Source organism: Phascolarctos cinereus, unplaced genomic scaffold (genome assembly GCF_003287225.1).
Source record: "Phascolarctos cinereus isolate Bilbo 61053 unplaced genomic scaffold, phaCin_HiC Scaffold_1;HRSCAF=81, whole genome shotgun sequence".
Lineage (NCBI taxonomy): Eukaryota > Metazoa > Chordata > Mammalia > Diprotodontia > Phascolarctidae > Phascolarctos > Phascolarctos cinereus.
The window spans coordinates 193,758,806-193,784,574 of record NW_027555514.1 but is presented as its reverse complement, the minus strand read 5'-3'; the positions used below and the strand labels follow the sequence as shown (position 1 = coordinate 193,784,574).

Below are 25,769 nucleotides of genomic sequence, written 5' to 3'. Positions count from 1 at the left end.
AGGCAGCCTTTCCTGGTCCCCTTTGCTTCCCTCTCTATGATACCCTTGTACATATCTCCTCTGCATGTATCTTGTATAAACCTATTGATACACATGTAATTTCCCCCATTACACTGTAAGTTCTTGGATGGCAAAAACCATTTTCAACTTTTCTTTAAATCCTGTGTTTAGCAGTGCCTCTCACATATAAGATGTGCTTTTAAAATGTTTGTTGACTGAAGAAATCATTACCTAGCCAAAGCAGAAATGTATGCTAAAGGGGAGACAGGAAGGCAGTATGTACTAGGCAGTCTCTGGCCTTAGGACCTCAGAAATAGCAGGTTCTCCCCCAGACCATCAACTCTGCTTCCAGCTAAGTCCACCTACCTACACCTGAAGTCCAGGGGAACAACCTCTATATATCCTCTTCAGCAACTACCTTTGCAGGTGCTACAGCAGCCACCTCAGTAATCACAACTAAATAAGATCCAAAAAATAAAGTTTTCAACTTCAGAAACATACATGGTTTTATCAGTGGGACACAACATGGAAGGAAATGCATCACTATCCACCTTGCCGGCCCACCTAAGGTCCACTGAGCCTTTCCATCTTTACAGTGCCTGGCACACACTAAGCACTTAACCCACACTTTCTGACCCACTGCCTGGCAGATGAACTCTTCTTTATGTGCTGTTTCTCCCATTAGAAAGCGAGCTCCTTGATAGCAGGCACTGACTTGACTTTCTATCTGTATCCCCAGCATTTAGCACAATGTGGAACAAACTATAAACACTTAATAAATAAGTTTTCATTAATTTTCCTATGGTGAAGCAATATTTTTACTACGCACATATTCCAAGAGATAAAAGGACCATATGCATAAAAATATTTATTGCAATATTTTCTTGTTATGATATAAAACTGGAAATAAATTAAGTGCCCATTAACGGAGGAAAGGCTGTGCTACATAAACATGGTAGAATATTATTTTGCCATAACACATGACAAATTCAAAGAAATCCAGGTAGACTTCTATGTATTGATGCAGAATGAAATGCTCAGAACCAGAAGATGAATTTATAAGATGACCACAATAATGTAAAGGAAAACAACTGTAAATGTTTGTAATGTAAAATCAAAACACCAATAAAACTTTTTTTAAAAAAAAGAAACAGAATGGTTTAATAGAGGATTTGAGCCAAATAAAGGATAACAGAGAAGAGTGGAAGAAAAAAAAAAAGGAGGGGAGAGAAAAATTCCAGAATCACCTCATTTACTTTTTTGACAGGGTAAACAGAATGACAGATCAGGGGAATGTTGTAGAGCTAGAATGCTTAGAATTTAGCAAAGCATTTGACTCTCTCGTGTCAAGCTGTGTGGTTAGTTAGGATGGAGATATATGGGCTAAACAGGAGTACATTTAGGTGGAATTGGAGGGGCTTGTTCTTGGCCCTGTGCTGTTTAATATTTTTAATCAATGACTTAGATGGAGCCATAAATGTTATATTTGTCAATTCTCAAGATGACACAAAGATAGGTATTGCCAAACAAGGTGAAGGGCAGTGACAAGGTCTTCTTGTGTTCTGGCAGAAGCCTAGAGTTTTGTGGCAAATCTAGTAAAATGAAATTTAATAAGGATAAGTGTAAAGTTCTACCCTTGAATTTTAAAAATCACCTCAAAAACAAAAGGTGTGGAGGCATGAATAGGAGATAGTTCCTATCAAACAGATAATAATCCAATACAATAAGCATTGATAAGTACTTACTATGTGGCACGCCTGCTGCAAAGACAAAATCCTTGTTCTCAAGGAGCTTACACCCTACCAGGAGTTTGCAACATGTCCATAAATAAAGCAATTTTAAAATGTGTACCAAATAAAACACAGTATCGCGGACAAAGCCTAAAAACTGGAGGAATTATGAAAGGCTTCCCGAAGTTTCAGCCTTGAAAGAAACTAGGGGTTTCAAAGGTAGAAGAGAGCATGAGTCAATAAAAAGCAGCAAATGAGTCAATTAGACCTTACAGACAGTGTGACGTCTGTAATGTACGTTCGGCTTAAAAAGAGCCAGACTGTGAAGGGCTTTAAATGCCAAAGAAAAGAATTTGCATTTTAACCTAGAGTCCACAAGGAATCACTGAAGTTGGTCGAGCAAGGTGTAGGGCTCCGTGAATACCTATTCTTGATGAATATCAATTCGGCCGCGTGTGGATTGGCCAAGGGAGACAAGGAAGGCAGGACTAATAACTGGCATTAATATGCTGTTCTGAAGTTTGCAAAAAGCTACTCACTTCAGACTCGGAAAAACCCATGCCAGGGAAGGCATCTCCGTTTTTAAACTAACAAATGGAAGCTGAAGCTGAGATAAGTTGGTTTCGTCACACTACTATTGAATATATGAGGCTAAATTAGAACGCTTATTTCCCTGACTCCATGCTTACCTCAAAAAAAGGGAGGGGCCACCAAAATCTGGCACTTATTTAGTGTTTTTAAGGGCTCCTCCCAATATCGGGATTATTTTACCCTTCTTCAGAGAAGGAAGTGACTCGTCCAAGGTCACAAGTCTGATAAAGTGACTGGGGTCTCTACAGGCTCTAGGTCCAGCACCCATGACCTTAGGCAAGTCAATACCCGAGTCCTCTGGCTCAACTTTTCCACGTGTGTAACAACTGTTACTCCTAGCGGCCGCGATATTCCTAAACTCAGGAACCACAGCCCTCTCCTTAGCCGCGAACCTCCGCCCCCTCATCCGGGTCCTCCGCCCGGTCGCTGGTGAGGGGCTCCACTTTCTACTTGGTCCTGCTCTACACTACGCCCTTTTCCGAACCCGTCCCGCTCCTTTTTCCGGCGCTCGCCTGGCCTTCTCCCTTTCCGCTGAGGCTGCTGCCTGGCATCAGCAAAGCTTACCCAGTTTTGAAACCGCCGCTTCCCGCAGATAGCCAGGGTCTCAGGAAGGACGTAATCACGCACGCACAAACGCAGGAAGGCCTCCGCGGCGGAAGGAGATCCCACTAAAGAGCAGGTACAGCGCCCCCACCCTTGTGGGTTCCTAGGCATTTGCGCCTGCGCGTTGTGCTCCTGCTGATTGGGACCGAGAAGACCTTGCAGACAAGGGAAGGCTGGATACGTACACGCTTCTGATCCCGCAGTCATCCACACAGGCTTTTGATCCCCCAAGGATACACATACTTTTTTTTTAATACTATTTTATTTGTTCCACTTACGTGTAAAGACAAATTTTAACGTTCCGTAAAAGTTTTGAGTTCCAAATTTTCTCCCCCCCACCTCACCTCTCCCCTCCCTAAGAAGGTAAGCTATTAGGTATAGGTTATGTACGTACAATTATGTAAAACATATTTCCATATTAATCATGTTGTGAAAAAAGAAACAGACCAAAAGGAAAAAGATAAAGTGAAAATACTAGGCTTCGATTTGCATTCAGACTCAGTTTCTTTAGATGTGAAGACCATTATTCCTCGTGAGTCCTTTAATAATTGTCTTCATGATTGTATTGCTGAAAACAGCTAATGGTATTGTTATAAAGAAGGCCTCAGACTCAGTTCTGATGACTGGTGTCTCAGAGACTTTTTAGTAAAGAGGTTGAAGTGCATCCTTTTGATTCTCCCGAGAAGCGGGCACACCTCCTTAGAAGGGGAGAGTGCCCCAAGTACAGAAGCAAGAGCAAGCTTTATAGTTAGCAAATGCCTAACACCTCCCTTCTGGATCACTGGTCCTAATCCTTCTGGGTTACAATCCTCCTTATAAGCCCCACCCTTAACCTACATTATGTGCCCAGAATTGAGTTGTCACTCTCTATCCCCCCCGCAGAAGTTAGCCTGTCTGTGCTGATTTCTTATCTACTTATGTGGAAATTTAACTCATTTATTGCTCACAATACTCTATCATCACACAATGTCACTGTTACTCTGTACAATGTTCTCCTGATTATGCTCGCTTCACTTTGCATCAGTCTTTCCAGGTTTTTCTGAAATCCACCTCATCATTTCTTATAACACAATAGTATTCTATTACACACACACACACACACACACACACGTACCCCTAACTCCACAATCATATATACATACAGTTCTGATCCCACAATCACTTTCTCTGCTTAGCAGGTGCATGAGCTTCAAAGCAGCCTCAGATATTATCTCTTAGTTTATATAGAAAAAATATAAAAGATGAGGCAGGAAATGTTAGTTTGATCTTCAGAATAAGAAGTTTGGAGTTTGTTTTCTGTTTTTTAATGTTTTCATCTAGGCAACCAGTCATTCATTCATTCACTCATTCATCTCTGTTTCTTTGCTTACTCATTGAAGGTTTCTGGGAATTTGGCAATGAAGAGTTGCAGAACTCTTGCAAAATTAAGGAGATGATGGTAACTAAGAGAAAGAAGGTCATGAGTCTAGCTATTCATTGGACAAGGATAGCCGTGAAAGGAAGGTAAGAGATAAAAGTGTCCACATTTGAAGAAAAGTGAAAGAAGACAATTGAGGGGTCAAAGTCTGTCTATACTTGAGATGTAAAACTTTGAACTGTCCCTATTTTGGAAGTTACATGCAATTCTTCTCCCCAACCTCCCACCCCCAATAAAAAACATGGGATTAATGCTACCCTGTCTTAAAATAAGGAAATAAGTTTTATTTACAAAAATTTTACAGGCAACTAGAAGCTCTAAAATAAGTGATAGAATAGCCACAGTATCTTCTGGTGGCCAGAACCATGTCTTTTGGGTTACTTCTTAACTCTGGGGTGTGGGGGAGATAGGGAAGAGAAGGAAAGGAAGAGGGTGGCTGAATATGGGTAATCCATTCATTTGTACAGAACCAGGAAGAGAAGTCTGTGAAACAAACCTTTGGCTGCAGAGCAAACAGCTGGAAAAAAAGTTCAGTCCCAAAATCTAAAAAAGGGATCAAGAGTCAGGAGATTTTGAGCTCTTTCTGGATCTGGTACACAGACTGATCCAAATCTTGTGGGTCCAAGAGATAATTTTGGGGAAGTATTCTCTTGGGAAACTTCTTCTTGGGGAATTCCCTTGTCTTGTACTATCTTCAGAGTGCCAACAAATGGAGAATATTGGCCAATTGCAAAGCTTAGACCAGTTTAATCTGCTTTCATCATTGGATTTTATGTTCTTACTATTTTATTTTGTTTTATGTAGCACTTACTAGCTACACAAGACCATGGGCAAGTCATTAACATCTTAGTGTCTGAGATAACTCTCTTAGAATATAAATTATAGAGTATTTAGAGAAAGTTCCCATCTCAGGAGCTCCCCATATCAAAATCACAAGTCCAATCTAAAAAACTTAAATTAGAGTGAGGTGGCACTGGAGAGACCCCTGGGTCTATGACCTCAGTCATTTAGTTACAGCATTCCTAAAGGTTAGAACTGAATTTAGAAGCCTGGCATTCTTTGGAGCATCATTGGATTGAGAGCCACAAGGGACATTAGAAATTATCTAATCCCTTCATTTTCAAAATGAGAAAAGAAGTTCAGAAAAATGAAGCAACTTGCCCAGAACCCTAACTCAGGTCATGCTCCAGCTATTTCAATGCCCTCTCTCCCCATTTCACATCCACAAATGGAGACCCAGAGGTGCTGAAAGAGGGCAGAGTGCATTCAGAGAGGTCTATGGGATTATATGAAATTAGGGACACAGTCGGGTCCTTGCATTATGTATTAGGTTTCTTCCCACCACCCCACTCAAGGGCAGAGTCTGTATGGGGGAAGGGGAAGGGATTACCTGGCCCTGCTGGCTTACCTTGGCAATCTCAGCAGTGTCATTATGAAACACATAGGCACTGTAGACACCTTCTTTCTTGGGAAGTTCTTCCCATATCTCTTCCTTTTCCTGATCCAACTCTAGAACTCAGGTTCTACCTTCCCACTCCTCCAACTCCTAAAGGACCCTTTCCTTTCCCACCAAATACTATAGGAATTTTCCAAAAGTATCTCAATCCCAACCCCTTAAACATACTAGTTCTGCTGAGCTATCTTTGATAAATCATGCTGGGACCATGGGGGCAGAGATTTTGATAAGCAGCAATAGGGGTTGAGATCATAAGAACTCTCAGGAGAGGCATCAGAGTTAGGTATCTTGAGGACAGAGTTCAGGGGCATAAAATGGTGGGGCTAGAAAATAAGAGTATGGCTATGGAATGCACTTAAGGCAAGGCCCTAGGCCATGCATGTCCAAAGAAGGGATCTGATGTCCACAAAGATGACTGCAGGTACCTAGAGGTCATGGGAATATGCCTGGATCACACTTGGGAAGGAACCCTACTCTTGGGTGAGGAACAAGGAGAATAGCTGAGCTTAAAGGAAGGGAGTAGAAAAAGGGACAGAACTTTTAGCTTTCCATACTTTTCTTGAGCAGCATGATACAGTAGAGACTGTAAACAGCCTGCGAGGCCAGAAAGCTAATGTTGTCCACATGGTCCTGGCAAAGGATGGCCAAAAACTTCACCAGCCTCCCCAGCCGGGAGAACTCAATGTCAACCTCAGGGGAGAAAGGGAAGAAGAGGGCAAAGGTTACACTCTCTATTCCCTTATACCATGTTACCTCCTACGTGAATGTGGAAGAAGCTAGGACAACTCAAGGGTGTGGATCACCCTGGAGAAAGTAAGAATGAGGAGAGGGATTATGGTGTTTGGTGAAGTTAATGGAAGCAGAGACTGACTGATAGGACAAAGGGAAAGTACTGATGTCAGCTGGGCACATGTATGGAAAAGTGGTTGGCAAGAAGAACGGTTCTTTGTTATGGGCAGAGGACATAACTGGGAGAAAACAGAGAGCAGAAGAATCAGGGACAGGAGGAACGAGGGGCAGATAAAACCAAAGCCGAGGTGGAAAAGACTTTAGAGAAGCATCCTAATGTACAGGAAAGTGTTTTGGTTTTGGAAGTCAGGAGCCTGGGTTAGGATACCAGCTCTGACTGGTATGGGTATGGCTTTGGGGAAAATCACTTACAACTTCTCTGAGATTCATTTTCTTCTTCCTTAAATAGTTATGTTTGTACTCCTTTCCTTACAAGTCGTGGCAGGGTAAGTATTTTGCAAGCCTTCAAACCTCATAGAAATGTTCTTAGTGTGTGTTGCTGTGAGGCTGAGCCAGATAAGTATGTGTAGGGAAGAAGAGATGAACTGGATCCCTCGTCCCTTGGTGGCCTGCCCACCCTGGACTGTCTCTCACAATGGCCACACTTACATGAAAATTGTGCTTCCTGGCAGTGAAACTGAGGATGCAGACACCACACCACAAGGCTCGTTCTCTCTTATACTCCCTTGGGGAAATGATCCAGGTTTCAAGAAACTGAGGAGAGGAAAGACAAGGGGAAGGAAGACCCCACTCAGCAGTATCCCCAGGAAGGAAAAAGGGTACCTCAACTCCCCCCTTGGCCTCTGACAAATGGAGAGACATCACTCTATGGTGTAGAACTGACTTTACACAAAAACAGGTAGCATAACTTGAAGGGTAAGTTTCTAAAATTCCACAATAAGAGACTCAAGTGCCCTTAGGAGGGGTAATGCATCCTTGAGTGGGTAACTTTTCCTGGCCCAGTGGCCAGTTTTCTTTAACAAAGTTTTGACGTATCTCTCCACTCTCTCTCCCAGCTTTCGTTCCCCTGTTTACCCCCATTACACTTGTCAGACACATAAATGAATTGATCATATCCATTTTTGAGAGCGGAGTTTAATATGGTGACAAGGGGAAGAGAGAAATAAAAAGAGGTAGAGAGACAGAAACAGATACAGAGACAAAGAGAAACGGACAAAGAGAGAGAAGAGAGGATGGAGGGGGAAGTGGCACTGAAAATAATGGTGGGACATCGATGTGAGGGATGGCTCACAGTGAAGTTCCCTCATTAGTATATCCCTGCTACACTCTTACCTCCCTGCTATGCTCCTATCTCCCTCCTACACTCTGCCTGAGTGTGAGAGATGGCCTGCTGTGCAGTTCCCACAGGCCTAAATTTCGTTCCTCCAGAAAGCCTTGAATTAAGTTTCCATTTTCCCTGATAAGTTTCTATTTCTCCAGCACCACATCAGCATGGGTGGGGGAGTTCGGTTGCCTGGTCGTTCCTACTTCCTAGTACACGTATGCATCTAGTCCAAACATGGGCATGTTTACTTCTATTGGGTATTAGCTGCCTCGTTTAGAATGTATGCCCTGAGTACCCAGTCACAGGAGAAAGTGGTAAGAGAGAGTGGGAGGGGGCATCGAGTTAGGGGATAAAAAGCCAAGGGTACGGCTCCCAACTTGTACTCTCCTGGCCAGCAATGGCGACTAGGGGTGGTACCCTTTCTCGTGAGAAAGTAATAAATTCCTTTCTCTTTTCTACCTTGAGAAGCCTCTGAGTTTAATTTGGGAAATAAGGATAGCTGTCCCACACATCCAGAAAAAGAACTACGGAGTCTGAATGCAGATTGAAGTATACTATTTGCCCCTTTATATATATGGAAAGCTTCTTCAGGGCAGGGACTGTATTTTTAAAAAATCTTTGTATCCTAGCACAGTGTCTTATAATTTATATGCATTTAATAAATATTTGTTGAATTAACAGGAACCAGAAGTAGAGGGCAAGACCAGAGCTTCTACTAAGAGAGAACAGTGAAGCTGAGAAGTGGGGATGTAGAGGGGAAAGAACGGCATTAAAATGAGAGGTCATGAGTTCAAATTTCACTTCTGTAATTTACAACCTTTGTGACCTTGGGGAAACCTCTTCACCTCCATGAACCTGTTTCCTCATATATAAAATGAGGGGCTTAACTGTATGACTTCTGAAGTCACTTCTAGCTCTAGCCTATAAACATGGTGGCATAAGACTAAGTCTTTCAGGATACTGGTTTCCAAGAAAAATGGCATCCTTTCTGGATGTCTCACCAATATTTTCAATGCCACTTACCCTCTCCATCCTGTCTTCTCTCTCTTTGTCTCTCTATCTGTTTCTGTCTCACTTTACCTCTTTTTCTTCCCCTTGTCACCGTATGAAACTCTGCTCTCAAAAATGGATATGATCAATTCATTTATGTGTCTGACAAGTGTAATGGGGGCAAACAGGGAAATGACAGCTGGGATTGAGAGTGGAGACATATGTCAAAACTTTGTAAGGGAGCTCTATATAACATACACACAAGTAAGCATATGAGGATGAGGACTAAGGAAAGACAGAGAGGAAAGGCTTTACAGAAATCTGAAGGAGAGATTTTTCTTCAGCTAAGAATGGCTTCATCAAAGGGTGGCACTTGTCCAGGACACCAGGAGAGGAGGGTTTCAGCAGGCAGAAGGAGGGAAAACATCTCAGGAATGGGGACCAGATTGCATCGATGCCCAGAGGTAGGAGAGGGTAGGACATAGCTAGCAGCCCATTTCCCTGGGGACATAAAGTATAGGAAGAGAAATAGAAACAAAACTAGATATGGATATATAAATAAATGATAGATTGGAATCAGTTTGTGGAGGACCATGAGCCTGGATAAGTTCATATAGGCAGTGGGGAGTCACTACCAGGGTTTTCTCACTGACCTCCAAGTAGTTCTCAACCCAGGTTGGCATTTCTGTGACCAAGCCCTCCAGCATCTTCCGTAGAGCCTGCAATGTGTCCTGGAATAGATTCTAGACATGAAGGGAGGAGGAAGGATTTTCAGGAAGGAGTCAATTGCTCCCATCCCTCAAAATCACTGGGAATCCTTCTTTGAGAAACCCCACCTAGCTATGCCTATAATTTATATCCTCTTCACTTTGATGCTCAGGGTATATTCTATGAGCAACTAGATGGTGCAGTGGATTACAGTGCCAGCCTTGGAGTCAGGAGGACCTGAGTTCAAATTCAGCCTCAGACATGTAACACTCACTAGCTGTGTGACTCAGGGCAAGTCACTTAACCCCAATTGCCTCACTGAAAAAAAAAAAAGAAAGAAAGAAAAACAAATAGTCCATTACCTTGATGGCGGGGGACTCCTTGGGAGGCATATCTGTCTGCATGATCTCTAAGGGAGGCAAGCTGATAATGTTTTTAAAGCAAACTCTGAGCAGTTCCTTCCTGTCTTCTGGTTGCAAAGCAGGTTTCAGTTTCCTAAAGAGAGAGAGTAAGATACATGGACAGAGAGAAGGACTGGGGATAAGAGGTAAAGGCAATGAATGGGCCAAAGGTTAGACAAAAAGGAATGAGGAGAGGGGAGGGGAGGTGGAGAAGAGAGAGGGGAGGACATAGTGGGAAGAGACACAAAATAGAGAAGAGAAAAGAAGAAGAGAAGAGGAGGAAAGGGGTAAAGAGGTGAGAGGAAGAAAGGGACAGTGAAGGAAGAGGAGAAGAAAAAAGAAGAGAAGAGCAAAGGGAGAGGTTGGGAACAGATAAAGAGAAAAATACTACAGAATAGGGGTCCCTAACCAATGGTGAGAAGGTGGGGTTTTTTTGGTTGTTTGTTTGTTTGTTTGGGGTTTTTTTGTGCTTTGAGATTACTGCTAGGGGGAGGAATAAAGAAGTATCTCTGACAATCATTTCCTTGCAGGTTTTCTTCAAGGAACAGTTTTCTTCACCAGTAGGCCACCAGGTAATGATTTTTTTAACCATAGTAACCCACGAAATAGAGAAATACACAAAATGGGCTTCAGATCTGTTCATCCTCCTTCCCCTTCCACAGGGACAGAAAAGGGAGCAGGGATTACCAAGTACCATGAAGTGATGAGATTGCTTATAAACCACAATCAATAGAGCTGTGACTAACCATTTTGGCCCCCAGGGCAAGAACCACAAAAGGCACCCTCAAACCAAATTTTCAAGACATTTTCATCTAGAGGAATGGGGAAAGCATGCCAGAGAGGAATTCACCTGGGGTATAGGCACGAAGGGGTAAAGTATACCACCTGGTATTTTGATGTATAAATTTGTTAACTAGGTAGTTCAGAGGCAGCTTATTATAATAGATAATTATAATAGGGCTGGCCTTGGTTCTTTGTCATGACTCAACTCATACTAGCTGGATGACCTGGACAAGTTCCCACTTCTCAAGCATCTCAGATATAGACCCAAATATGATCACCATCTCTCTCTCTCTCTCTCTCTCTCTCTCTCTCTCTCTCTCTCTCTCTCTCTCTCTCTCTCTCTCTCTCTCTCTCTCTCTCTCTCTCTCTCTCTCTCTCTCTCTCTCTCTCTCTCTCACACACACACACACACATACACACACACACACATACACAGACACACACATACACACACACACACACACACACACACCCACTCTCAAGCCAGAAAATAACTGGATGTTAAATTGTCTCTAAGCTATCCTCCAAATGGTGGTACAGCAGAACTAAAACTCTCTTAAGGGGCTTGGTTGGGGGCGGCTGTGGGGGGAAGGGAGGGGACACAGAGGGGAATAGCATACATACACAGGTAGAGCAGGATAAGGGCAAAAGAGAGATCCAGACAAAGCACTCTAATAAATTTTGAGGACAGAGACCCCATTCAGCTGTGGGTGGATAAAGGACAGGTTCATGCTGAAACAGCAATTGAGGTGACCCTTGCAGAAAATAAGGATTCTAGAAAACAAGGATCAGGAAAGAGTATATTCTAGACAAAGGAGACAGCCTGCTCAAATGAACAGAAGTGAGTGGCATCATGTCCAGTTCAGAGAATATATTCAGTTCAAGGACCACCGAGTCATCCAATTTAGCCAGAATGTAGAATATTTTCGTGAAAGGGAGTAATGTGTAATAAGTGAAAGGTAGATTGAGTCAGATTATGGAATGCTTTAAATAATAAAATTAGGGTGTTGAGACAATAAGACTATAAATAGGCTAGAGACAATAAGCCTGACGACTTTGGAGTAGGGATATGGAATGGCCACAGTTGTGCCTTAGGAGGAATTTTTTGTCAACTATATGAAGACTGGACTGGAAGGAAGAAAGACAGTAAGTAATCCAAGAGGCCAGTCAAAAGAATTTTAGAATACTCCAGGTGACATTCAATGAGAGCCTGAAATAGAATTTTATAATGTGAATATAGAGAAGGGAATAAATGCTAGAGATGGTAGGGAGGTCAAATCAATTGGTGACTAGATGGGTGTTGGTCAAAATCTTTGTGGATGCTCTCATCCTGTGTGTTAGCTATCCTCACCTGTGTGTCATCTGCAGATCTGATGAACATACCATCCATACCTTTATGTAAGGTCCTTGAGAAAACTCAAACAGCTTAAAAACAAGCACAGATCCTTGGGGCACTCCACTGGAGACCTCCTTCCAAACTGACATTGAACTATAAAAAACTAGCCTTTGAATCCTTTCATTCAACTGCTTCCAAGTTCATTTAATTATATTGCTGTATAAATTTACATCTGTCCATTTTTTTTTCTCCACAAGAATACTATAAGATATTTTATCAAATATTTTGGTAAAATCTAGGTAAATGATTTCTACAGTATTTCCCTGATCTAGCATTTTCAAACAAGGGTCCCAAAAAAGGAGCCAAAATTAATAAAGCATGACCTGTTCTCAATGAAGTCATGCCAGGATTTTGTAATCCCTGATTCCTTTTTGACATGGTCACTAACCATCTCTTTAATGAATTTTCCCTAGAATCAAAGCCTAGTTTACTGGATTATAAGTTATGGACTCAGTTCCCTCACCTTTTTTGGGTAGCTGGTGACTCAGTGGAGAGAGTACTGGACCTGAAGTCAGGAAGACCTGAGTTCACATCTTGGCCTCAGATACCTACCAGATGCATGCTCTCAGACAAGTCACTTAACCTCTATTTGCTGAAGTTTCTTCAATTTTAAAATGGGGATAATAATAGCAACAACTTTTCAGAGTTGTGGGAATCCAATGAGATAATGTTTGTAAAGTATTTTAACACAATGCCTGGCATACAATGAATTCTCTATATGTGGCTATCATTATTATTATTTGTAATAATAATAATTTGCATCTATATAGCAGTAAGGTTAGTAAAGCACTTTACGTATTATTTCATTTGATCCTCACAATAGTTCTATGAGATAGATAGAAGGTGGATGTGGATTTTTGTTGTTGCTTCAGTCATGTCTGACTTTTTGTGACCCCATTTGGGGTTTTCTTGGTGAAGATGCTGGAGTGATTTGCCATTTCCTTCTCCAGCTCATTTTACAGATGAGGAAACTGAGGCAAACAGGGTGAAGTGACTTGCCCAGAATCACATAGCCAGTAAGTGGCCGGATTTGAACTCAGGAAGATGAGTCTTTCTGGCACCAGGCCTGGCACTCCATGCACTGCTTCACCTGGCTGCAGATACGTGGATATGGATAATGACTGAGATGAAGAAGGAGGTGAGGAGAAAGTATGGAGGCAAAGTTGGTCAGTAGTGTCAAAGGCGACATGGAAGTCAAGAACTGAGAAAAGGTCATTAGATTTAGCTATGAAGATACCACTGATGACCTTGGTGATAGCAGCTTCAGTCAAATGGTAGGGTGAGAAGCCAGGCTACAAGTTGTTGAAAAGTAAGAGGGGATGACACAGTTGTATTAATGAGTGTTGATATTTTTTTCTAGGAGATAACCTGTGAATGGGGTGGAAAGGTAGAGGATGACAGCTTGAGGAGATCTCGGCATGTTTGTAGGCAGTATAAAGAGATAGTGGATAAAAAGAGACTCAAGATTAGAAAAAAAGGAGAGATAATTCATGGCTCAAGTTCCCAGAGGAGAAAGGAGTGGGATCAAGAGCACAAGTGAACTCTTTGGCCTTGGCAATGAGGACTATTTATTGAGTGGTGCAGTGGGTAGAGTATTAGGCCTGGGGTCAGGAAGACCTGAGTTCAAATCAAGCCTTAGACACTTACTAGCTGTGTGACCCTGGGCAAGTCTCTTAACCTTTGTTTGCCTCACTTTCCACATCTGCAAAATGGGGATGATAATAGCACCGTCATTACAGGGTCTTTGTGAGGATCAAAGGGGATAATAATTATGACACAGTTAGCTCTATGTCTGGAACTACGTGCGAATATAAAGGTTAGTTGTTATTATTACAGCTATTGTCATTTCTTTCTCCAAAGCTTGAGCAGGATATGTCATGACACTGAAGGATTTTGAAAGGATAGGTAATGATGTTGAAGGGATCTGAAATGTAGAATTGGGAAGAAGAGAGAGTTCATGAGAAATAGTCTCCATTTTTTGGGTAAAGTATGACTGAAGATCTCTGCTTAGAGAGTGAGGGGAAAGAATGATAAAGACAAAAGAGAACAGATGCTATACTGAGCGAGACAGGGAGTCAGTCAGGGAAGAATATAAAAACAGATGTGAGTAATGAAGGCCCAGCCAAGAACAGATAGCACAAATGTGTGGTGGAGCCAATCAATACAGTTTTGTGATTTCCTTCAGAGGCATTTGGCAGCATGGGCTGTTTGTTGTTCGGCCATTTCAGGTGCGTCAAACTATTGGTGAATGTCAAAGCATAGGGGCAGGGGTTAATTAAGATGGACAAGAAGACTGTGAGCTGAGTACTGACCCTGAAAAAGGAGGGAGGATGACCCAGAGGCTGCTAGATAATTGCCACCAGTATTTTGTTAGGGTGATAGAAATGGGTGAGTTCAACCTAGAAAAAAGATTAGAGTGATGGTGGCAGGAAGAGACTCTGAAAGTGGCAGTAAGGAGCAAGAAGTATTCCTACTCAGTCCCCTGGCTAACTGTGTCTGTCAGGGATCATAAGTGAAGTGTATTCAGTAGAGAAGAGGTTGACCAGGGGTCCAGTGTAATTATTTTTTAATCTAATTTATTTAATTCTAAATTTAAGAAATAAAACAAGCAATTCTATAACATAGTTGAATAGAAAAAAAAGACTATTGCACACGAAACTGCAAATCTACTATGTTCGATTTCTACACATTTCTTTAATTATAAAATGGGAAGCATAAGAAAGGAAGAGGTTTAATTCAAAGGGCAGTTTGTTAACAGTAGGATGGAGTTTCAGAGGGCACGACGGAAAAGCAGAATGGGAGAGGGATACTTGAGGGATAGAGCTGAGGCAGAAGTGGGATCAGGGATCAGGGAGAGGTAATAGGGGAAGAGTGCTTTTTGCCTAGGAAGCCTTCAACTCTGAATCACAGGGATCAGAAAAGAGAAGAAAATTTGCCAGCCATACAATAGTAGATTGTCACATCCTTCCAAGTAGCAAGGACAGATTTGGGACCTGGGACAGATACCAACTTGATTATCACTCTCTGGGTGAGAGGGGATGAGGTTGTGTCTCTGAGTTTCTTGTCCTGATTGGTCTAGAAGACCAGGTGGCCTAGGAGCAAGAAGACAGCTAGGAGGCCAAATGTTGAGAGGCCTGGTATCTAGTCACTCTGGGTTGATTGTGCCCCAATGTGCCTCATGAGTAAGTAGAAACAAAACCAAAGAAAATAAAAATCACAAAATCAGGGGGTATCAGGCCAAGTATATCCAGAGGAAGTCCTTTTTTGTAGGTGACATAATTTTGAGGCCATTGAGAGGTCAATTCTCAATAAATCTGAAAAAGAGGAAGATATTCAACATGTGTGAGGGAAGGTGGTGGAAAGGGAAAGAGGAGCAGAAATCACAGGTATTTTTGCTACCAAAAGGAGAGGATTGGGAAGACACCATCAATTACTGACTCATATACTACTTTATTATCTTAATAAGATATTTTTATAAATAATTTACATATATGTAAATATCTATATCGGTATATATATATATATGTGTGTGTGTTTATATATACATAAGTATGTATATATGCGTGTGTATACACACACACACACACACACATATATATCACCCTTGAAAGTATGAGGAGTAATAGGCTTTTGCTAACAATATTCTATAGTATGCCATACCTTTATAACAGACATACAATCTCCATCACAATGAACTGTTGAAACTCGGTTCAGTACATTGATGGACAGCTCAAGTGGTATAATATCATCCCAAAATATTAAAAGAATGAGAGGAAGCACTAGTTCTTCTACTGAAGATTTGTGGAAAGACCCACGGAGAGAACGGAAGAGCATGAAAGGGTTGCAATCTACACCAGGAGATATAAAGCCTACAATTATGAAATCCCAGAGCCATCACCATAGCAGAGTCTAAGAGAAGGATGTGTAATGGATATAGTGCTGGCCTGAGGACAAGAAATTGCTTCCAGCTTCTCTCCCTCTCACTTATTAGAATCTCAACAAATGAAGCAAATATTGGGTTAACAGTTATCAGCTAGGAACACTGTTTGCCAAGGCTTGATTATCTCTCTATCCAAGGGAGTAGAACCTCCTCTATTGGCTAAGAATGTTTGTACTGGAAGATTAAAAGAGAGGAAAGAGACTGGAAAGGAAGAAGAAAACAAGGAGTGTTGGAGGAAATAGGGCCTGTCTTCCATCATACTACCTGAAATTTGTGATAATCATCATTGCCTTCTATCTAATAGGGCTGGAGATAGAGGTTAATGGCTCCTGTTTTATCAGCTCCTGTGACTCCCCCAGGGAGTAAGAGTAAAGACAACACACATCATTGCCCTCCTCTGTGTCTTCTCTTTCCTGTCATTTCTCTGCACCCCAGCCTCCAGTTCCCAAAGAAAGAAAAGCCAGGGTATCCAAAGGCTTAGGCTCTTCCCAGCATTCCCAGAACTAGACTCCAGAGACCACTCCTCACCAATCAATTCCATAAGACCAGAGATAGGGGAGGGGCACAAACTCTTTTCCAAAGGGAAAGCGGTAGCAATAGGAAAGGCCCCTGTGGCCTATTTCATGAAGCTTGAGGGCTCAGGAATCAAGAACAAAAAGGGATAGGAGACTCAGACACCCAATCTCTTGGACCTAGCCCAGGAGCTGTGGTTACTTTCCATAATGACCAGTTTTGACTCTAAGATGCCCATGCCCCCCAACATGTTAAGGCTGACTCACCATCATGAAGTACACTATCTTTATTTTGGACGAGAAATAGAAATCTGGGTGAGCGACATTTTCCAAATTGCTTGTTAACTTGACTATGGAATTCAGGCAGTTCACCTTCAAGTTTGTATCCTATATGGATTGCACCAGATGGTTGCATCAGAGTCAGATTCCTCCAGAGTGCCACCTGGGAAGTGGTGGTCCTCAGGCTCTGGGTACCATATATATCTCAAGATTTGGGTAGGGAGAGATGAAAGGCAGGGAACCCTCTAGCCTATCCCTAAACCTCTCCCCCACCCCTATCCCTACCCCTCACACTATATGGGACTTTATCAGCCCTCACAAAGCCCCAGGCCCAGAAGCTAAGCCAAATTGTCCCGCTCCCTGCAAAGTCTGCTTAATGTCCTGTCATCATATTAACAGATCACATTTGTTTGACCCTTTAAGATTTTAAGAAGCACTTTCCTCAAAGCAGCTTTGAAGCAAGTAGTATGAATATTATTAAACTCACTTTACAGATGAGGAAACTGAGGTTCAGGGAGGTTCCAGTGCTTTACCCAGAGTCACACAGCTGCTAAGTGTCAAGTGTCAGAGACAGGATTTGAATTCAGGTCTTCCTGACTTTTCCAATATACCATACTGACCCATACACAGGAAAGAATTGTGGATGAAATTTCAGCCATCAAGCCCTAACTGAAACAATTTGAAGGCAGAGGATCTTTATAGACTTTCATTCCACTGCCTGATAAGGAAACTGACATCCAGGAAAAGCAGTCGTTCCTGCCCCCAAATTCTCCAAAATCACTACTTACTCCAAAAGCCTGCCCTAGTTATCAATATCCAAAATGGAAGCTCTAAACACGTACATATTGTGGGGTAACTATAATCAGTAGAATGCTCCCTTGATCCAGCTTACCTTGATCTTGGTCAAGCCTGCACAACCTGCAGCCTGTGGGCAGCTTATGGCCACAGGCAGGCCAAAGGATTTCAGACAGCCTGAGAAAAATGTAGAGGATGTTTTCCTCTATGTTTTTCACAGGCCACCTGAAATCCTTTGGCAGCCCACAAGTTGTGCAGGCCTGATCTAGATCCTACTGGAAAATTAGGGTTAGGCAGGGCTGTACCTTTTCTACGATGCAATTTTTGTAGTGATTTATGATTAAAGACAGAATGAAGTCTGCATGGGCATCAATATCGGACTTGATCTCTTGAAAAATCCTACTATAGGCAATGTAGATAGTGTTGCAGATTTTTATCCACTCCTGCTGCAGTGCCTGTTGTAGAGAGAGAAAAGCTAAATTACTTCTGACTTCTTCATTACTCCCTCTTGCCACCACTACTGTGTCCCCCAGTACTTTCACCTAAAAATTAAATGACTTTTCCCCATTGCCTAATAGGAAAACTGATGTCCAGGGAAGGAATAGAATCTAGTTAGAGGACAGGGAAGGAGAAAATATATCCATGGAGTCTGAAGCATGGGGTTGGTGGTACCAGCAGAGGAAGGAAAGTTAGTGACAGAGGCAGAAGACCCAAAAGTGGAATGTTGGCGCCACAAGGAAGTGGGGAAGCCTTGGAGTCATGGCATGGAGATTTTGAAACCATGGAAAGCCCAGGGTACATAGATGGGGAAACCCTCAAGATGATTACTTTGCTCAGTTTGAGGATAGGGGATGCATTCTGATCAATGAGTATGCTGCTGTAATCTTGAAGCACGATGAGGACTGCCTTAAGATGAGCAGTAGCCACGATACTAAGAACATTGCCAATGCCCTGTAAAAACAAAAACATCTCTCAATATCCCTGTGAGTCCAAGCAAGTCAATAATCCCGTAGTAAATATATACCGTGTGCCTAGTATTGCAAACAGTACAAGGTGGGGAGGGAAGGGTTCTGATACAAGAGAGGAAGATGTAGTCCCTCTTTGCCCTCTGGAAATCCCATTTAAAATTTTTTTTTCATTATGAATTTAGCAGTAATCTCAACAAAAAAAAATCCAAAAAATCCTTATAAATATATAGGAATAGGGACTAGACCTGGGAGTTTTGCTGGTATAGAAAACTCCCAGATGAGGAAACTCCCTTCAACAATGCAGGTTGTCATCTTCTCTGAAGCCTATAATCACAAAGAGTTGTGTGAAGGATTGAGAGGTCAAGTGACTTGCCTGGGATCACACAGCCAGTAAGTGTGAGAGGCAACAATTGCCAGCAGGTTTTCCTTTCTTGAGGATGGGCTGTGCATCAGTTGGTTACTCAACTCAAAAGTACCTCAAAAGGTTGGGAGTTCTCCAAAGCTAAGGCTCTTCAGGTGGCAGCTAGATAAACATTTCAGGGGGATGTCCAAGTTCTTGTTCTATCTAGTTTGACTAGAGAACATCTGAAACTTCTCATTCTAAGATTCTGTAATTTAGTGGCCCATGAAATACCCGTAATTATACATAAGGATAACTCATGTAGAATTTTATGCTTTACAAAGTGCTTTCCTCACATCAACAATGGGAATGAGAGTGTATGTACTCTTTTACAGAGAGGCTCAGAGTAATAAAGTGTAACCCAGCCCGCATTTTACAGATGAGGAAACTGAGGTTCTCAGTACTAAAGTGTAATCCACACTTCTCTGGACATACTCAATTCTCCTAACATGGAGATCCCCATGAGCAGCCTTTTGAGATCGTTCTGTTTGCCTAACATGTCCAATCTTCTGTGTCCCCATAGATGAAGGTAGCTTCTTTGGATTTTCTGCTTGCAATCTTTAAAACCAACAAGACTGAGCTATTCACTCTTTCTGCTGGGCTCTTTCTGGCAACTCTTATCTGATCTATCTAGAAGGTGAGGATCCCAGTTTACCTACAGTGAGGATTCCATGAACTGAACCTGTGAGGGGAGGAGTTTCCTTCCATTGCTCCTTCTCCTATACCCCCAACTCTCAGAAGCAGGTCTGGGGGCTTTTGTTTCTCTTCTGTTTTGTTTATCCTCCTCAGTTTCAGGTGTCGAGACAATCCCCACAGAACTCAGGAGTATGAGTCATGGCAATGTTGGAGTCAGGACTGCAGGAGGGTGATTCGGCTAGCCAGCCTAGAAGCATGGAAGTCCTGAGAAGCCAGGGTGCCTGACACTCAAGTGGGGGCAGAGGAAGAGGGGGCTTGGAACTGGGACTGTGCTTTTTAGGAACTGAGCTAAAGTATGAACCTTATGAACTCTTCCCCTCTCAAGAAACTGAGGTAGTGAAAAAATGCAGGAAGATTATGCCTCCAGTGGTGGGGGGGGAGTAAGTTTATACATTTGTGATTAACGTTTGAAGTGAATATTTCTGTATAAAAACTAATCTGTTAGTGGCTAATGGAACTGGGGTCAGGGCACCATCCCCCACAATTGAGGAAATAGTACCAGTAGAGGCTGGAGCTCTTTGCAGAGAGGCTAGATAGACACCTCCAATTCTCTTACGAGTACTAGACAATTTTGAGGGGAAAATGAAATAGAACAACCCTGACCTTAAGGTGGTGAGGGCCAGGATGGTCATATGTGACAAAAGTGACCTGCTGAAGGCCACACAAAGTCATTGTTGTCCCTGCCCTCTAATTCCACTCCCCAAGGATTGTTTTCCATCAAATAAGTAGTGAAAAAGAGAAGGATCTCGATCTCCTGATTGTAATTCCTTTGGTCTTTCTACTAGCAGATGACAGTCATATATTACCACATTTATAAAACTAAGCATAGATTGGTGCCTGGTATCTATCAGCATCTAGTAAATTCTTTTTGGAATTGAATTGAACTGAAAGAAAGGACAGTAAGATCTGCTTGAGCTTTATCTCCTTAAGACATCACACGACATGCACAACCACCAGTCAAAATGATGAACACCTGCTTGGTTCAGAACCCTGGACTAAACAGTGTAGTGGGAGACATCAGAAGGAAACAAAAGGATCCCTGCTTATGTGGACTCTGCAGCCTAAGGAAGGGAGAAGGAAAAGGGGAAAAAAGAGAAAGACAAAGCAGGAAGTCTTGAAAAACTTGGGGAAAGTTTTGGACAAAGTTATGAGAAGGAAAGGACCTAGCTTAGAAGCAGTAGGCATATAAACAGTAAGAATAACTTGAGAATGCTCAAAAATATGTAACAATGAAAACTATTGCTAGTCCATGAGGCTGAGGCACTGTACTCTCTCCCTCCATGCTAAGGTCCCCTCTGCTCACAGGGATTCAGTTCAGGCTTGGGAGGGAGACTGACCTCGAATGAGAGCAATCAAGCTCTTCCCCCCTGCCCCCATACTTTTTGGCCCCTTATATTCAATCCCAGAATTTCAAGGAAAATTACTTAATGTTTAAGTTTTGACTCATGGCTAGGATTTACCCAAAATAGGAAGTAGAAAAGTACTCAATATGTAATATGAATCACATATTTCCTCCATTCAAAAGAAATCCTAAAAACAAAAGGCTTTTGCACATACTCGTTAACAAAGACTTACAACCAGATAGCAATTTATAATTATTTTATACTTCCTAGGCAGCTGAAACTTAACACCATTAAAACATAAAACATTTTGAGGGACTACTAAATTGGCATGTCCTGCTTCACTTTGGCTCTGCACTGTCCAAACAAGTTCCAGTCTTGTGGGAAAACAGGCCAAGTGTCAATGCTCTCCAGTGCAGGAACTCCCCCTGACATTAGTCAAATCCTACTGACTGAGCCAGTATTTCTGGAACTCTCAAACTCATAAAGTTGACTGCAGAGGTGGATCCATCCTTCTCAGGATTGCTGTTTGCTGGCTTTTGGTTGAATAGAGAAACACCAAGTGGACAAGGCACTCCAGGGCCAACGGCTCTGGCTCCACTTGCTTAAGCCCACATACACTTTAGATACCATGTGACTGAAGTTTGTTGTTGTTGTTTTTTCAATATTGGGAGAAAGAACATCATCTCCACCCCCTCATGGGAAGTCTAAAGAAAGACAGCTATTTGCCACATGAGAGAATAGAAGTCAATCAGAAGCTTGCTCTCTCTTAAACTAATGAATCCTCTACCTCAATAGCATCATGAGAGGATTGCTTGATTATTACAAACTGCCTGATTCCTTCAATGCTGAAGCAGCAACATATATTCAGTTGGAAACAGGCAGGGCACCTCTGCCCAGGCTCTGAGGGGGACAATCCCCAGTAGGCAAAGATCACTTGAAGAAATGATACTTGACAGGGGCATAGAATCACAAATGAAGCATTGTCATTTGGAGAAGATATTTGACTAATTCTGCTCAGCTCCATAGAGCAGAACTAACAGTAATGGAATGGAAATTACAGAGAGAGCTTTCATCTCAAAGTAAAAACAGAAACGTAACTTCATCACAAATTAGAGCTGCCTGTAAACTAATAGGCTGCTTTTAAGAAGCAGTGGGTTCTCTAGTATTTGGTGTCTTCAAGTAGACACTGGATATTTGTCAGTTGTGCTGTAAAGGTGATTCTCTGTTCAGGTATGGCTTTGACCAGATGAGTTTTTAGGTTCCAGCTCAGTGAAGTCATTCTAAGTCCTTGCCATATTGGGAATGGGTTATTTTGCATTATCTGGCAGTAGAATGTGAGCTCTTCAGGGGCAAGGACTGTTTTCTCTTTCCTTTTTTCTCATAATCTTTGTTTGTCCAGTGCCAAGCATTAGTGCTTTGCTCATAACAGGCACTGAATACATACTTGTCGATTGAATGGTTGATTGGTCCTGCCTCCCCTCCTCTCCCTGGGTAAGTTAATTCACTCAGCTGTGGAATTCCAGCCCTGACTCTGATCGGTCCTAATGGCTGAGCCAGTGAAAATTCGCCTTATCTGGTATGTCTAGCTGTCACCAGACAATGTTTCACACCCACCTATCCATTCTGGGCATCTAAAACTCTCTTGCCTGCCACAAATCTTCTATTAGAATGTAAGCTCCTTGAGGAAGAACTGTGTCTCTTTTGGATTTGTATCTCTAGCACCTAGCACAGTGCCTGTCACATAGTTGATTCGTTTCCCACTGACTACACTGCTTGGTTTTAACTCCACCATCATCCTGTCTCCCCACCCCCTCTGCCCCAACCATAAGTTTACCACTAGGAAACTCATCATTACAGAGATAGCTTCAGCTTTGGTCCTTCATCAGGACCCTCAGTTATCTCTGTTCTCCTAATTGGAAAGCTAGAAGATGAACAATAAAACTCCTCCTGAAACCTCCCCTTAAAGAGGGTCCAGAAGCCCTCTTTAAAGCCATCTCTTCATTTCCCACACTGCTTGGTTCTGACTCCTTTGCCCCACCTAACCTCATACCTACCCCCTCCCCTGCCCACTTTTCAGCTTACTTTTATGTTTGGTCTTCCTCCATTAGATTGTAAGCTCTGTGGAAGCAAAGCCTTTCTTTTTCTTATTTTGTGTCTTCAGCACTTAACATAGTGCAGCCACTGTGTCTTGGCACATAGGCACTTTCTAAATATTGAATGTGTTGTATTGTATGACTTGACTGGTATAAGGTAAGCACTTAATAAATGTTTTTCCATTGATTCATTCATTTGAGGTGGGGGGAATAAGGCAATTGAGGTTAAGTGACTTGCCCAGGGTCACACAGCTAGTGAGTATCATGTGTCTGAGGCCAGATTTAAACTCAGGTCCTCCTGACACCAGGGCAGATGCGCTATCTCTGTGTCACCTAGCTGCCCCACATTCATTCATTCATTGTAAAAATCATGGCATTTAGAGCATAATGGGATTATCTAATTCAAGCCCATTCTTCTTTAATGAGGAAACTGAGGCATAGAGAGGTAAATCACTTGCCCATGATGACACATGTAGTAAGTGGAAAAGGCAGGACTCAAAACCTAGTCTTCTGATTCCAAAGCCAGGATTCCTTTTCACCACACCATGCTTCTTCCTCCACAAAGGACATTATATACCGTATCAGTGATAGATTGCCTAACCTTGAAGTTTCTTCTCTTGCCTGTTTTCACTCCTGCAGAGCACTAGGGTCCTTAATAAAAGCATTTGTTCTATGAAGTATGGATTCAGTCAAAGAGCAGCACTTGAGGACCTAGAGGGCCACATGTAGCCTCCAGGCCAAAGGTTCCCCACCCCTACATTAGACCAAGAGTCAAAGCATTAGTCTCTCCTCTAGCTTTGTGACACTGGGCAAGACAGCAGCACAGGACAATGGAGAAAATACAGGTTTTGGAGTCAGAGGACCTGTATTGAACTCATCTCTGATACTGAATACCTGTGTAATGATGATGAAATCACTAAAAGACTCTGACAAAGGCAGTTAGCTAGTATAATGGATTGAGTGCCAGGCCTGGAATCAGAAAGCCCTGACTTCCAATCCAACCCCAGACATTTATCAGCTGTGTGACCCTGGGCAAGTCATTTCATTTCTGTTTGCTTCCATTTCCTCATCTGTAAAATGGGGATAATAATAGCACCTCCCTCCCAAGGTGAGGATCAAATGAGATAATAATTGTAAGATGCTTAGCGCAATAACTTGCACATAGTGTGTGCTATATAAATGTTAGCTATTATAATTATTGAGTCACAACCTCCCGGAGCGTAATTTTCCTCATTTGTGAAATAAAGGGGTTGGGCTAGATGGCCTCTGAGGTCCCTTCCAACTCTGTATCTAAGAAAGTCTGAGCCTGTGTGACCTTGGATAAGTCCCTTCATCTTCTGGGGTCTGTTTCCTCATTTGTAAAATGAGGGGGTTGGGCTAGATGGTCTCTGAGGTCTCTCCTGGCTCTAAATCTATGCTCTTGTTTATTCTCTTTGAGCCTCTGTTTCCTCATCTGCAAAATGAAGGGACTGAGCAAGACGATCCTGAAGGTCCCTGAACAGCTTTGACATTCTAGCATTTACCCACCTGCCTGATCTGTAAACCTGGGATGATAGCATTATACTGTCTATGTCATAGGATTGTTACAATCCAGTGAAATAACATATTAAATTATTTGTAGACTGGAAGATATATATCTATAACTAATTTTCAAAAATTACTAATTTAACTAATTAAGTTTATTTTATTTACTAATTTCATTTTAATTAAGAAGTACCCTACATAATTTTCCCAACCTTGTGAAACAAATCAAGTCTTACATCCATGTATTCTGACTTGTCCTTTGACCCCTCTGAGCATTTTCAGTTTTTTGATACTATTTTACTTTTTCCAATTACATGTAAGAACGATTTCTAACACTCATTTTTTTTTATTTTGAGTTCCAAAATTTCTCCCTCCCTCCCATTTCTTCTTTCCTCCTGCTTCCCTAAAGTAATAAGCAATTTGATATGGGTTATATATGTGCAATCATATAAAACATATTTCCATATTAGTCATTATGAAAGATGATACAGATGAAAAAGAAAAAAAGACATGAAAAAGGGGAAATAGTATGCTTTGATCTGCATTCAAATTCTATCAGTTCTTTCTCTAGATGTGGGTAGCATTTTGCATCGTGAGCCCTTTAGAATTTTCTTGGATAATTATTTTGCTGAGAAGAGTTAAATCTGTCATCGCTGATCATCACACAATGTTGCTGTTACTGTGTACAATGATCTCCTGGTTCTGCTCACTTTACTCAGCATCAGTTCATGTAAGTCTTTCCAGGTTTTTCTGAAATCCACCTGCTCATTGATTATAGCACAATAGTATCCCATTATATTCCTATACCACAACTTATTCAGCCATTCCCCAATTGATGAGCATCCCTTCAATTTCTAATTCTTTGCCATCACAAAAAGAACTGCTATAAATATTTTTGTACATGTAGACCCTTTTCTCTTTTTTATGAACTCTTTGAAATACAGACCTAATAGTGGTATTGCTGGATTGAAGGATATGCACAGTTTGATTGCCCTCTGGGCAGAGTTCCAAATTGCTCTCCAAAATGGTTGCAGCAGTTTACAAGTCCACCAACAGTGCACCAGTGTCCC

At 42.0% G+C, this 25,769-nt stretch overlaps 1 protein-coding gene across 6 annotated transcripts in view; it reads right to left on the bottom strand.

The window, feature by feature from the left end:
• DDX11 (DEAD/H-box helicase 11) overlaps positions 1-10,092 on the bottom strand; it is a 42,567-nt gene extending 32,475 nt beyond the window's left edge. For 2 of the 6 annotated variants that reach the window (XM_021001504.2, XM_078156009.1), the window contains exons 1-3: positions 9,932-10,091; positions 9,515-9,604; positions 7,196-7,300 (exon numbers count right to left, since the gene is read on the bottom strand). The gene's annotated coding sequence lies outside the window, so the exon portion shown is untranslated. Of the gene's footprint in view, positions 1-2,885; positions 2,988-7,195; positions 7,301-9,514; positions 9,605-9,931 lie in introns of those variants that run through there. The other 4 variants (XM_021001505.2, XM_021001506.2, XM_078156013.1 and 1 more) reach the window with 3 other exon arrangements.
• Between the last annotated feature and the right edge of the window lie 15,677 nt (positions 10,093-25,769).